Source organism: Triticum dicoccoides, chromosome 3A (genome assembly GCF_002162155.2).
Source record: "Triticum dicoccoides isolate Atlit2015 ecotype Zavitan chromosome 3A, WEW_v2.0, whole genome shotgun sequence".
Classification (NCBI taxonomy): Eukaryota; Viridiplantae; Streptophyta; class Magnoliopsida; order Poales; family Poaceae; genus Triticum; species Triticum dicoccoides.
The window spans coordinates 611,219,620-611,233,336 of record NC_041384.1 but is presented as its reverse complement, the minus strand read 5'-3'; the positions used below and the strand labels follow the sequence as shown (position 1 = coordinate 611,233,336).

The 13,717-nt window shown below is 42.9% G+C and overlaps 1 long non-coding RNA gene and 1 other non-coding gene across 2 annotated transcripts; both read right to left on the bottom strand.

The window, feature by feature from the left end:
- Positions 1–770: 770 nt before the first annotated feature.
- LOC119273805 lies at positions 771–853 on the bottom strand. The gene has a single exon (XR_005134987.1). It is a non-coding gene; the product is annotated as a small nucleolar RNA SNORD24 (small nucleolar RNA).
- Positions 854–1,042: 189 nt separating this feature from the next.
- On the bottom strand, positions 1,043–1,493 carry LOC119272305. The gene is made up of 3 exons (XR_005134732.1): positions 1,413–1,493; positions 1,231–1,321; positions 1,043–1,124 (listed from the first exon to the last, which is right to left on the bottom strand). It is a non-coding gene; the product is annotated as an uncharacterized LOC119272305 (long non-coding RNA).
- Positions 1,494–13,717: the final 12,224 nt, after the last annotated feature.

Here is a 13,717-nt window from a genome sequence, read left to right as displayed (position 1 = left end):
TTTGGCCTTTTTATTTCTAGATGCAGCCTTTTACAGCGTATGATCTTTTACTTTTTGCTATTTTATTTTCCACTGTTTTACATTTGTCCCAAATACCATAATATCATACACTGGTCCCACACGTCAGAAATTTCAAATGTGCTCAAATTATTTTGATAAGTGGGTCGCATGAGTCATGTTTTCATTGCACACATTTTCAAATCACATACATAATTACTATTTCATATGAAACAGGAATTGTAATTCTGAAACATACATGAAATTCACAAAGAGAAGATACATTAAATCACATACATAATTACTATTTCATTCACAAACAGAGAGAAGATACATCAAATTCCTAGATAACCCATCTATTATTACATAACTTGCTATATAAGAATGTCTTGGAGCTTCTTTGAACATCTTTCGTCTTGAATTTACTCAAAATATCTACCAACAAGAAAACAGAACAACAAGGATAGGGTGAATAATAACAACAACAACAACAACAACAGGGGGTGCTATTTAGTAGTAAGATCAAGTCTGGAATGTAAGAATGCTTTGTTGTAATTGATAACTAAAATCTACAACAGCTCAAAGTGGCAGTAGCTAAAACACAATATCAGAAAAAGCATATAATTGATGTGACATAACAAACTAGACAACCAAGAAATTGATGTGGCATAGCTAGTTTCCAGCAATATCCAACGACAAATTGATGTCACATATATGTATCTATCATGCAAACAGCGGATGTACTATATTGATAACATTAGACTAGAAATAAGAGCCTCAGAGATCTTGGTGGTTAAGATCATCAAGTGGGATAAACCCATTAAGAGTAGCAAATATTTTGATAACATCACAGGCTCTGTTTGGCACGCAGAAAATTAATCAGTTGAAGCAGAGGCGAATACTGACAGCAGAAACAGGGGAACGAGAAGTTAAATTAGAGCTAGCAGTTCCAAACAATCACTAAAAACAGCAGCAAAAGCAGACACAGATGCCCGCCAGAGACATTCCCACAGGCAAAGCAAGCACCTTAAGCCCTCTCGCCACGGATCCTCGAAGAGACCCACCAGGTAGGCCTCTGCAGCCTCCTGAAGGGCCAGCACCGCATGGCTCTGGAAGCGGAGGTCAGTCTGCACAGACAGAACAGGATGGTGCTTTTAGTTTACTTGATTCATCATACTATAAGAGTTGACACAACAGGAGCATCACAATGTAGTGCACAAGTTGATTGATCACCTTGAAGTCCTGAGCAATCTCCCTAACAAGCCTCTGGAATGGAAGCTTCCTGATGAGCAGCTCCGTGCTCTTCTGGTACTTGCGGATCTCACTGCAAAGTCAAGCACAAAATTTACTCATTTGAGAATACTTCAAAACAAAACTATAACACATGCTAGAATAGGTTGGAAGATTTTACACACCGAAGAGCAACAGTTCCAGGGCGGTAACAGTGAGGCTTCTTCACTCCTCCAGTTGTGGGAGCAGACTTACGGGCAGCCTGTCAAAAAGCAAAGTAGAGCACATGGTCAAATTAACAATAATACCATGATAGTCGATATACATCAGTAGGATATCTGGTCATAAGCTGGCAATGAAGGTTGAGGTTCAAATTATACCCAGTTCAATTTACCTAAACCATAAATAAAGACATGGCATAGGTAAACTATCAATATTGCAGTCACAAACCTTGCTGGCTAGCTGCTTCCTAGGAGCCTTTCCTCCAGTGGACTTACGAGCAGTCTGCTTAGTACGAGCCATGAGCAAAACCTTGGTTTACCTGAAGCAAAAACAGAACATAGTCAATTCTATAAATTGAATATCACAATAACACAACTATAGTCTTCTCATAACCAGTAAATTGTGCCTGGCACCTTGTTGCTAGCAAATCCATTCAATAACTATAGAGTCCCAACAATCATCAGCCTAGAATACCTACCAAATTTTTGTACATAAAAAACTAACAACGTCATACAACACAGCTATACACCCCTTCAGATAGAAAGTAGTGTATTTCTAACTAAAACTTTTCATTCAAAAGATCAGACCCAAGATAGAATTCCACTTCAGATGAAAGTCCTGATCTACCTTTAGCATAGTTTGTTCACTCGAAAGACACATATAAAGATGACACACTAAAAAACTGCAGCCTAGTACTTTTTTAACACTAAAGAAAACAAGGCTACCATGATCACCTAATTTTGCAAACAGAAGCAAGAAAAGAAATAGCAGTCCACTGATAAAAATATGCTTCCTAGTTATCACATGTAATGGTTGAACATCAACTTCACATAGTTATGTGCACATGTTTTTAGTAATTAGCTAACTGGAAAGTTGATAATTCAGATACAATAAATGTGAATGTGCATGTACTCAATGTGCATGTACTAAGAAGCCAAGAACACTGAAGAATTTACTGATTGAACAAGCAATGGTCATTTCATCCCAAACCTCTCAGCTTCACACAACTAAATCAATGTCCCGGGAAGGAATCACCAGAAATTTTACCACATACAGTACAAGCACAATGAAGTAGCATACCGAACAGCAGAGCAGGTAGCGGGGGAGGAGAGGGGGGCTGAGGAGCGGCCGCTTGCCTTGGCGACGTAGTCCATCAAGGCAAATTTGAAGGCGATGCCGAGGCAGCCAAAGAGGACGGAGACATTGGAGCAGGCACGCGAGAAGTCCCCCGCCGCCATCGCGGGCTGCTGCTGTGGCTTGGCGACGGCCGCGAGCTGCTCGAACGACGCACCGATCCACCGCAGCGGCTTGTCCGCCTCGTTGGACCCCATCGGCATCGGTGGTGCTTAGCACCGCCGCGGTGGTGCCCACGGCGCCGAGGATCTCACGGCTTCTCAGGGACTGGCTCGCCGCCTCCAATGCCGCCAGGGCCGATGCTACCATCGTGTCGCCAGGGCCGCAGCCACGCGGTCGACGGGCGCCATGCGGATGCAGTTGCGGATCTGGGCTCCGACGGCACGGACCCCCTCCGCCAAGGGCACCCTGCCGCCGGCCGCCATGGAGGGGTTGGCCATCGAGGAGGAAGGGGTCTCAGGCTAGGGTTTCGGCTGGAAGTGGGGAGTGTCTCTCGACTCGGCATGGAGGAGGCCGGGATTGGGGGAGAAGCGGTTGGGTCAATCCAGAGATCCAGAGAGGAGGAGGAGAGGAGGAGGAGTCGTTGGTTGGAGGGGATCGATCCATATGAATCTCGTCGGACAGAGGGCGCCGGAGGTGGTGCGGATTGGAGGGGATCGATCCATATGGATCTCGCCGGACAGAGGGCGCCGAAGGTGGCGGCGGCCAGGGAGGAGTGGAGCGCTAGGGTTCGAGAGAGAGAGAGGCGAGTGGGCACGAGGGGTTGGGTGCGGTTGGGTGCGTGGGAGGGAGTGCGGGTTGTGGGTTGGGCGACGTGGGTGAGACAGGCGGGCCGTTGGATCTAGGAGCATCCGATGGTGAGTAGGCACGATCCGCGTGAGATGCTCCTGGACCAATCAGAACACAGTATACCAGTACTACATTTTTTGACCATCTAAATTGGTCGTAATCGACTAAAAGTAAGGTGCTAAATCATATTGGCTATTTTATGATCTGAAAAAGAAAAAGAAAAATAAAATATCTTCTCATGGTTCATCAAATTTGACCTGAGTTTTCAGGAATAATGACAAATCGAAATAAGACAAATATCTTTTAAAAGAGTTAGGAGAAATTAGTTTTTTTAAATCATTTTCCATTTTTAAAGTGTCCAAAATGAGTTTTTTTGTGAAGGACATACTATATATTTGTTGCAAAATTATACCAAATCAATTTTCTAAAATACTAGGCCATATTTAATGCACAATTGACCAAATAGTTGGGTGTCAAAAGTTTTGATCCACCTGTGGTGAAAAAGACAAATTCCCGCCGATTCAGCTGGAAGCGGGTCAAATTTGAACTGCAGCTGCCTCATAGTTTGCTATTTATTTTTTCCAAAAATCATTTCTAGGTACATAAGTATCTATTTAATCAGAGAAGCACCAAAAAAATTCCAAGATTCAACCACTAGCTCGGAACGGTCAAGCCCGCCGTTTTGACCGCATTTTGAAACGGGCATAAAAAATTCAAAAAAATCAAAAAATTGGAAAACCTTCGCATTGTGTCATTATATGTGACCAAGTTTCCAGGAAAAATAATAAACTTGTAATACGGTAATTATTTTAAAAAAGTGTTCTTAGAAATGAGCTATCATGTGTGAAGCTTCATGTATTTCAACCCAAACGATCAATCTTATGGCCACATTCATGGCATAGTTTGTTCAAATGATCTCATATTATGAACAAGGGTGCATCTTGGAATTCCAAACAATGTTGCCAAAGGGAGTTTTCATTTTCTTTTCATGGAAAATTTATTTTCCATTTTTCGAGTGCCCGAAATGAGGTTTTTTTGTGAAGGACCTACCATATATTTGTTGCAAAAATGGATCAAATCAATTTTATAAAATACTAGACATATGCACAATTGACCAAATGGTTGGGTGAAAAAAGTTTTGATCCACCTCTGGTGAAAAAGACAAATTGCCGTCGATTCAGCTGGAAACGGGTCAAATTTGAACTGTAGCTGCCTCATAGTTTGCTCTTTATTTTTTCCAAAAATCATTTCTAGGTACATAAGTATCTATTTAATCAGAGAAACACCAAAAAATTCCAATATTCAACCACTAGCTAGGAACGGTCAAGCCCGCCGTTTTGACCGCATTTTGAAACGGGCATAAAAAATTCAAAAAAATCAAAAAATTGGAAAACCTTCGCATTTGTGTCATTATATGTGAACAAGTTTCCAGGAAAAATAATAAAATTGTAATACAGTAATTATTTTAAAAAAGTGTTCTCAGAAATGAGCTATCATGTGTGAAGATTCATGTATTTCAACCCAAACGATCAATCTTATGGCCACATTCATGGCATAGTTTGTTCAAATGATCTCATATTGTGCACAAGGGTGCATCTTGGAATTCCAAACAATGTTGCCAAAGGGAGTTTTCATTTTCTTTGCACGGAAAATTCATTTTCCATTTTTCGAGTGCCCGAAATGAGGTTTTTTTTGTGAAGGACCTACCATATATTTATTGCAAAATTGTACCAAATCATTTTTATAAAATACTAGGACATATTTAGTGCACAATTGACAAAATGGTTGGGTGTCAAAAGTTTTGATCCACCTCTGGTGAAAAAGACAAATTCCCGCCGATTCAGCTGGAAGCGGGTCAAATTTGAACTGTAGCTGCCTCATAGTTTGCTATTTATTTTTTTCCAAAAATCATTTCTAGGTACATAAGTATCTATTTAATCAGAGAAACACCAAAAAATTCCAATATTCAACCACTAGCTAGGAACGGTCAAGCCCGCCGTTTTGACCGCATTTTGAAACGGGCATAAAAAATTCAAAAAAAATCAAAAAATTGGAAAACCTTCGCATTTGTGTCATTATATGTGAACAAGTTTCCAGGAAAAATAATAAAATTGTAATACAGTAATTATTTTAAAAAAGTGTTCTCAGAAATGAGCTATCAAGTGTGAAGATTCATGGCTTTCAAGCCAAATGATCAATCTTATGGCCACATTCATTGCATAGTTTGTTCAAATGATCTCATATTGTGCACAAGGGTGCATATTGAAATGGCAAACAATGTTTCCTAAGGAAGTTTTCATTTTCTTTGGACGAAAAAACCATTTTCCATTTTCCGAGTGCCTGAAATGAGTTTTTTTTGTGAAGGACCTACCATATATTTGTTGCAAAATTGGACCTAATCAATTTTATAAAATACTAGGCCATATTTAATGCACAATTGACAAAATGGTTGGGTGTCAAATGTTTTGATCCACCTATGGTGAAAAAGACAAATTCCCGCCGATTCAGGAGGAAGCGGGTCAAATTTGAACTGCAGCTGCCTCATAGTTTGCTATTTATTTTTTCCAAAAATCATTTCTAGTTACACAAGTACCTATTTAATCATAAATACATGGTTTGGTGGCGATACGTCGAGGTTTGGGCGGTGGCCGAGGCCCCCAACTCTAGAGCGCGTAAACTCGCATGCCCGCCGCGTGGTCACCGCGTGGCCGTGGTGTTGCCATGTGTTCTGGGCGGCCTAGGCATGTCTAGTGGGTTGGGCACTCCCCAGGTAGGTGCTAGGAAGAAAATCACAACATAAGATTCTCACGAGGAGACCGATCGATGCTCAAACATGAATAAGCAGGCAAGTGTTTGATTAGCGGTACGGGAAATGCACATGGCCAATGGGCGTGAGTTTTGGCCGAGGATGATCATCTACTAAGGAGAATGTATTCACAAATTTTCAGCTCAAAAGGAGGATCCTAGGGGGTACTTGCTTTGCAAAGTACCACACTGGACAAAAAATATGAATGTTAAAGCTGGGCTCAAAATAATGAATGGATTGAGCTGAAATTTGGTGGAGGATGGTTATTTGGGCATAGGAAAGCATTGTAAAAATTGATATCATTTTGACATGCCAAAGTAGTACTTCCTTCACAATGCTCTTCTATGGACAAAAACTTGGGAAAACTAGTGAGAGAGATTGGATGAATGAAATGAGCTAAAAATTGGTGTAGGTAAGTTATATAGGTATGGTCATGCGCTGGTAAATTTTCAGATCATTTGGGTAAGCCTAGCTAGTACTTACTTCACAAAGCTTCTCTCGAGGTAGAAACTTTGGAAATTTCCTGAGAAAGATTTACAGGAAAATTGAGCTGAATATTATCATGTGGCAATGATTTGGGTATGGAAGAGTGCCCGAAAAGTTTGAGGGTAATAGGAGGGGTCTATATAACACTTGCTTTGCAACGTGCCAATTTGGCCATAAAATATAAATTGAACCTGGGCTCACATAGATGATTTGACTGAGCTGGAATTTGTAGGAGGGTGATAATTTGGGCATATGAAGGAACTGTATAAATTTCATGTCATTTAGAGATATAAAAAAGGTACTTCCTTCACAATGCTTCTAGGTGGACAAAAACTTTGGAAATTTGCCGAGGAAGATTTGCTAGGCAAATGGAGCTGAATTTTGTCATGCGGTAATGATTTGGATAGGAAAGAGTGCCCAAAAATTCTGAGGGCAATCAAGAATATATAAATAGCACTTCCTTCATAAAGTGTTGTTGTGAACATAATAGGAAAATGAATATTGTTGAATTAGTTTTGAACTAGGCAAGGAAGGATTTTTACATATTTGATGAAGATATGCCCCAAAGAATTTATGAGATTTTTTTGGGAATTTTGGGAATGATAGAAATATAGGTTGCTTCACAACCTAGGGCAAAAACTGCCACATGGACATGACACATAGGCAAAACTGATGAGATGGCGCCTAGTCATCACAACCCACCACAATCTACAAGGCTATGACCATCTATATTGGTCATTAACAACTAGAAATAAGGCAGCGGACTAGCACTGTTTGCTTTGTGCCCATTTCGTGTAAGGAAATTACGACCTTTCTGACGAAAATGGTCGCAATGGTTTAAGGTTTGTAGCCCCCTGAACAGCTTTTGACCAATTGTTCTAAAATGGTCATAAATTTATGACCAATTCTTCGAGGGTCACTGACAGAAGGTCATAAGTTGACATATTTCTTGTAGTGCTAGGACCTGAGAGCCTAGTGGGAGGCGGGCTGCTTCGCCACCATCGCAGCTTTTTAGTTGGCTTCCAGTTGATGCCTATCTTTGCTGGGCTTGTCACTGGCTCGGCCAGTGCCCTGACTCGCTATTTTGTCTTTTGGTGCTCACGAGATGGTGGTTCAAGTAAAAAAATTATCTTTCCTTATCTTACCGACTTCGGCCTTTCGAATACAAGCTAGACACCATATGGAACATGCAACCACATATGACACCGCGAAGTTAAAGCAAGCACCTGGGATGGTGGTTCATTGCGAGTGAGGTCATCAACTCGAGAGCTACGTTTACCGTCTCCATCTGCTGACACTGCACCCTTTATAGCGCTGTAACGTGTCTTGCCTACCCGCATACGAAGCTGGAGCGACTTCTCTCTTTTCTTTTTGGCTTCTCTCATGGCAGCAGAGTCTGAAATACCATTGCATAAAAACACAATAGTGAGAGTAAGGGTGAAGTGTGTGCAGAACTAGTGCACTATAAAAGTAGCAGATAGCAGGTGGCTGAAAAATAAATGACAGGAGACATATGATAGCTCTACAACATTGCATGACAACCAAAATTAAATTCTATTCCGTATGATTTTGTAATATATGAGCATAGGAAATGCAGGTACTCCTCCAGCACACCACCACATGTGGTCATATCTAAGATAAAAGTCGGCTGAAAATAAATAGGTCAGTCGATTTTTTAATGAACCGTCCGATCTATAAGGAACGGGCAGATGGCCTTCGTCTACCTACCGCCAGTCACTGTTGACGATCTTTCTCGAACCGCCAGCGACCACCGGCCCAGACCCTTGCCTCCGCCGCCCCGCCCTCCCATCGACCTCACACCACCGCCGTGCTTGGCAGCGCCCCCAAGCCATCCCTTTAATCCCGGCTGACCTCCATATCGGGCACCAGTAGCTCTAGGGCGCACACGCCCCTAAGATAAACACCAAGGCGCTGCTTCCCCGGCGTAATAGGCGTACTAGCGCCTGTTACGCCAGGGAATGCTTCCGTTAATTGGGAATCAACTAGCCAGAAATTGAAATTCAGGGGCGCGACGGACCTCTAGCTAAGTTGAAATAGTATATGAGGAGAAACCTTGTGCATCGCGAGTTACTAGGAACATCTAGTATCAAGAAGAAGCGGTCAACTAGTGTCTTCTGTGGGATGAATACCGTGCAAGCAAAGACGTAAGATTTGCACAAATAAGGGAAGAGGAGTACCTTTTTCGGTTGCCGGTGTGGTCACCTCCACATGTCGCACCGATCTTCTTATTTTTACCGGGGAAAGCGATGTTCTAGAGGGTGCAGGCTTGGATGAACCCATGGCCAAATTGTTGACTGTGTTGCCGTGGCCATATGTCGGCGGAGGGGAAGCAGATCCGAGGCGGCGAAGGACAACGTAGTAGGAACAACTCCGGTGTGGTGGAGGGTGGCGAAGTTGGAGCGGCAGCGGTGAGGCGCAGGACGGCGTGGTTGAACTGGCTCGGGTATGGACGGCTCGGCCTCGGCTTCAACTACTAGCCGTGGAGGGCGTTGCGGTTGAGATTGCGGTGGACGACGACGTCGGGGTATCGGCTCCGGCGTGATGGAGGAGGGCGGCGGTTGATGGGTGGGATGGGGTGGCGGACGGAGGACGCCGGGGTTTCGCGGCTGGTGGAGAGGTAGTTTTGGCGCCCACGGAGTACGAACGGGGAATCGGACGGGTGGGGGGAACCATGTTTCGGTCTAGGACGCGCTTGTTTTTGGTTTTTTTAACAGAAGATGGGGCGCGCTTGTTTGAAATTTGGGGAAAGTACAAACTTTTCCCCCTCTTAAATTTTGGACCTACTGCGGGTCGGGGGTAGGATGGTAATCCCAGGTGTCCCAAATAGTGGGCGGGAGCGATTTCGGCCACGCGCATGTGTGTTTAGGCGGCCATTGTGTATGAATGTTTTTCGGATGCGGTTGCGTGGCGTCTAGATGAAGCTACAAACCTACCCCGGTTTAGACCTTTGGACGTCGGGCCGGTAGGTTTCACGGGTCGGAGTTATTAGAAAAGTAATTTCCTTGTACTACCAAACATTGGTCTCACGCGGTTTCGGGCGAGTAGAGGCTCTTTTGGCGCTTCGTTCGAAATTTTAAAACACAAGCATTCACGTTTAGAGTACTCTTGAACTATTAGGATTGACCTAAATAGACAATTTTATATTTGACCTTGTATGTTTGAGAACCACATTAAATTATCCGGTTCTTTTTGAAATTTTGACACCTGAAAATCCTATAACTACAATTATTTTGGAATGGAGGAGCTAAATTTGAATCTATTTTGTACACGACTACATATGCTATTATGTACAAAATCAGAGCAAAGATTGGTGCCCCCATAATTTAGGTATGCTTTACAAATGCCATGATATCAAATTCAAATAATTGAATGGACTTCATGTTGAATTCAATTTTTTTAAACCACCTTAAGTTGAATTCAAATGTATGCTAGTTCATTGGTAGCTATTTATAATGTCCATTGTGTAACTTTCGTATGTATAATGTGCTTTACACACACAACATGAACTATACTCACGTTTATATTCGATTGCTAAAGCGATGCATTGTCTGGAGTTCAAAATACTAACTATGTGGATCAATTGTGTCGAATAACAGCATAGACATGCTCAAATTCGATAGAATCTAGATGTCTGATGGATCAATGACTGCTCCTTACGCGAATTGCAAATATCATGATCCCATCCTAATATTTGGATACAATTTATATCTTTAATCAATGTGTAGAGCAGTCTTTTACGTGTAGTTTCACTCTCCATCGGTGGTCTCTCACACATGCTCACACACTCTCTCTCGATGTGTCTTTCTCGCACACATGCTCTAGATATAACCCTCCCTCCCTCTCGTAACCATTCACAACTGTTTCCACTAACCTTTATCACAAGCACTCTTCCTCTTGCAAACATACACACGCACAATCCTCATCGACCCTTTCTATATACATGGACCTGCCTACGTGTCTCATGTACGCACATTGTCTTTACGCCTGTCTCTCATGCATTGTCTCAAACCTCTCTTCCTAATCGACGAGTATGATTCTAGCAGAGCATTCTGTAGGATGCCCCTTAAAGTTAGGTTGGATGAATAGTAATATCAGAGATAAAGGGGTTACCTTAGTCCGAGAACCTAGGGTTACAAATCCTAGCCGGCTTTGTCAATGGGCACAGAGTCCTTCACAATTCTACTATCTTCGTATTGTACGACTAGTCATCCATGGGTCTTCCTAAATGCGTCACGGGCCGACCAATGTGGCGCAGGACGGAACTGAACGAAGGGCCTCACCTCGACCCACCGGACCTCATGCGGTGACACACCCTCTGCCTCCATGTCTCATTATCTTCTCACACCCACACATACCAACACAAACACCACACACACAGAAAATTTCTCCTGGTGCCTCTATTCTCTCCCCCCTTGCATATACACACTCAAGGGAATGGAATCTCTTGTCGTGACGTCATATTCGTCTCTCTCTCTAGACCACTCTCATTTCTCGTGCTATCTCTCCCACGCTCCCCGTCGGCCCCTCTATCCATGCCTCTCTCGAATACGTAATACACACACATACCTCTCTAGGCCCCGCCAAATGCATCAACTGCACATTCACACATGTTACATCACGTACCCCATTGATCTAAAAAGCCCTCTCTTCACATTTATTTCGCATACAACATTCCTTTTGAATAAAGTAAAAAATTATTTTAGAGTTTCTACATATATACAACATTACAAAGTTATATGGAGGAGTACGAACGCTAATTTGCATTGCATGGTGCCCACTATGATATTTATTCCGCACTGTGAATTTGTATATTTTTATACTACATACAAAGTTAGTCATAATAAAGAGAAACAAAGAGCATATCTCTCTCCATAGCATACCCCCCTGTACGCCCCTTTCACGTTTGCACACAAAACTATCTCCAGGTCCTCTAAAAGTAAGCCCCCAGAAAATTCACGCATGTTTCATCTTTCTCTCGCGATATATGCAATGACGATCATTGTATTTGAAGTGAAAGAATGATACGTACATTGGACTTCAGAATCCACTCATTACGGTCACCATTTACGTTTAGTGGTTATTATACAGACACGGGCTCACCGTACAACTCTGTATTTACTCATGACATGACTAGTTGACCAGTTAAACGCTCCATGTGGCACCTCTAGTGTTGCATCACATTATCTCACTACCATCGTGCCCACTTGTCGACTTGTATCTACTCTACATCTACACTCTTATAAAATACATAAAATACACTCTTATAAAAAACAGAGTTGGTGATGATGGTGTGCCTGCCATCCTACAATATAGGCCGTCCGATTTATATCTGACAGATAGGAAAGAAACTATTAGCAATTTTGCAAAAAGGTACCCACACACCTCTCCACATTTGCAAATAAGGCCTTCCCTCTTTCATCCTTTTCTCTCACAAGATAAACAGGTCATACAAATGCATCTTGATGTTACGTGCAATGCACGGGCATCTTGCTAGTAAGAATGAAAACAAACGACAAAAAAATATTTGGACGGTGGTTCAAAGTCATGACCGCGAGCACAGCGGACAAGGTGGCCTTGTATTGGTGTGCTGAGCCGTGTGTTTTAACACACAGGAGCTGGTGTGGTGATTATACACACATGCATGCATGCACACGAACTGCATCCACGCAACACTCACACAAACACATGCACCCACGCACGCACGCAACACTCACATGTACACACGCAGCCATGCATGCATGCAACACTCACACGCACGCATGCAACACTCACACGCACACACGCATGCATGCATGCACACACCAGTACACCACACGACCAACACACACTCTCACGCTCAAGTGCTCAACCTACACGTGCATGCGCACACATCAGGACCTGACAGACACATACACAACCAGGTGATTCCCGCGCACGGGTTGGAGCCTTGTCGCGCCTGTGTAAATTTTTGTTTATCTGACCTTTTGCCTATGCGAACTGACAGGTGGGACCAACAAGGAACGTGGTCAATTTAACTAGTCAACATGGCGCCACGTGGACTATTTGGTCGGTCAACAAAGTGCAATCCGATGCTGAACTGTGAGCAAGTGACCGTATAATCACCACAACATGTATATACTGACCGTAATCAGCTTATTCTGAAGTTCGGTGACCGTATTACGCTTTTCTCTCTGTAGGCCCTCTAAAACTACATCTCTACATGTTCTCGCATGTTACATCTAACAACTATGCAATACAACACTACTACTACACTCTAACACAATAAATCATATGTGTTTTTAGTTTTACTAGATATCATATTGTTACTTATAATTATTCAGTTTGCATACATTAAAATTGCCTTTGAAATGTATGGCCAGTATCATCTACCGCGCGGGAAAAATCCCGCCCTTTCCTGTTTAATCGGGTTTGTATCGATGGATCATGCGAAACAGCAAAACTATAGTACTATACAATACAAGTGACAGTTCACTGGGCCGTCGTGTCGTCTACTCCTCCATTGTAAGAGTGGAGCGCTCGCTTTCATAAATCTTCTAGTCCCTTTCGCCGATATGTGGGACATCAAGCTACCGGGTCCACGTGCCATACCGGAATACAGTGTAGAGCAGCCAGGGTGAAGCACCCCAGTCATGGCGCCGGTGTAATAATGAGCAATGAGGCGTCAAATCACAAAGCTGCACCTTTCCCGCAGTTAAGTTGGAGGGACGAAGCAACCATCATTTCACTCATTGTTGAATCCGCTTCTCGCTCATCTTCTTCAACTAAACCACGTGTTGCTTCTGCCGTTATTCTGCCTCATGTGGGATGCGGATCGGCTTGGTAAAGCACTGACACGTGGGACCGCATGTTAGCAAACCGCTAGGACAACGTCCTCCGAAAATAAGAAGTCTAATCCTAGACTTACAAAGGGCTACGTAGCTGCTACGTATACTTTCCATCTAATCTATATATGCCCCCCTTGATTTTCAGGTGGGGTGGGCCTAATCCTCTCCTTTAATCCAATCGAATAGTCCCACATCACATCAGTTCGTA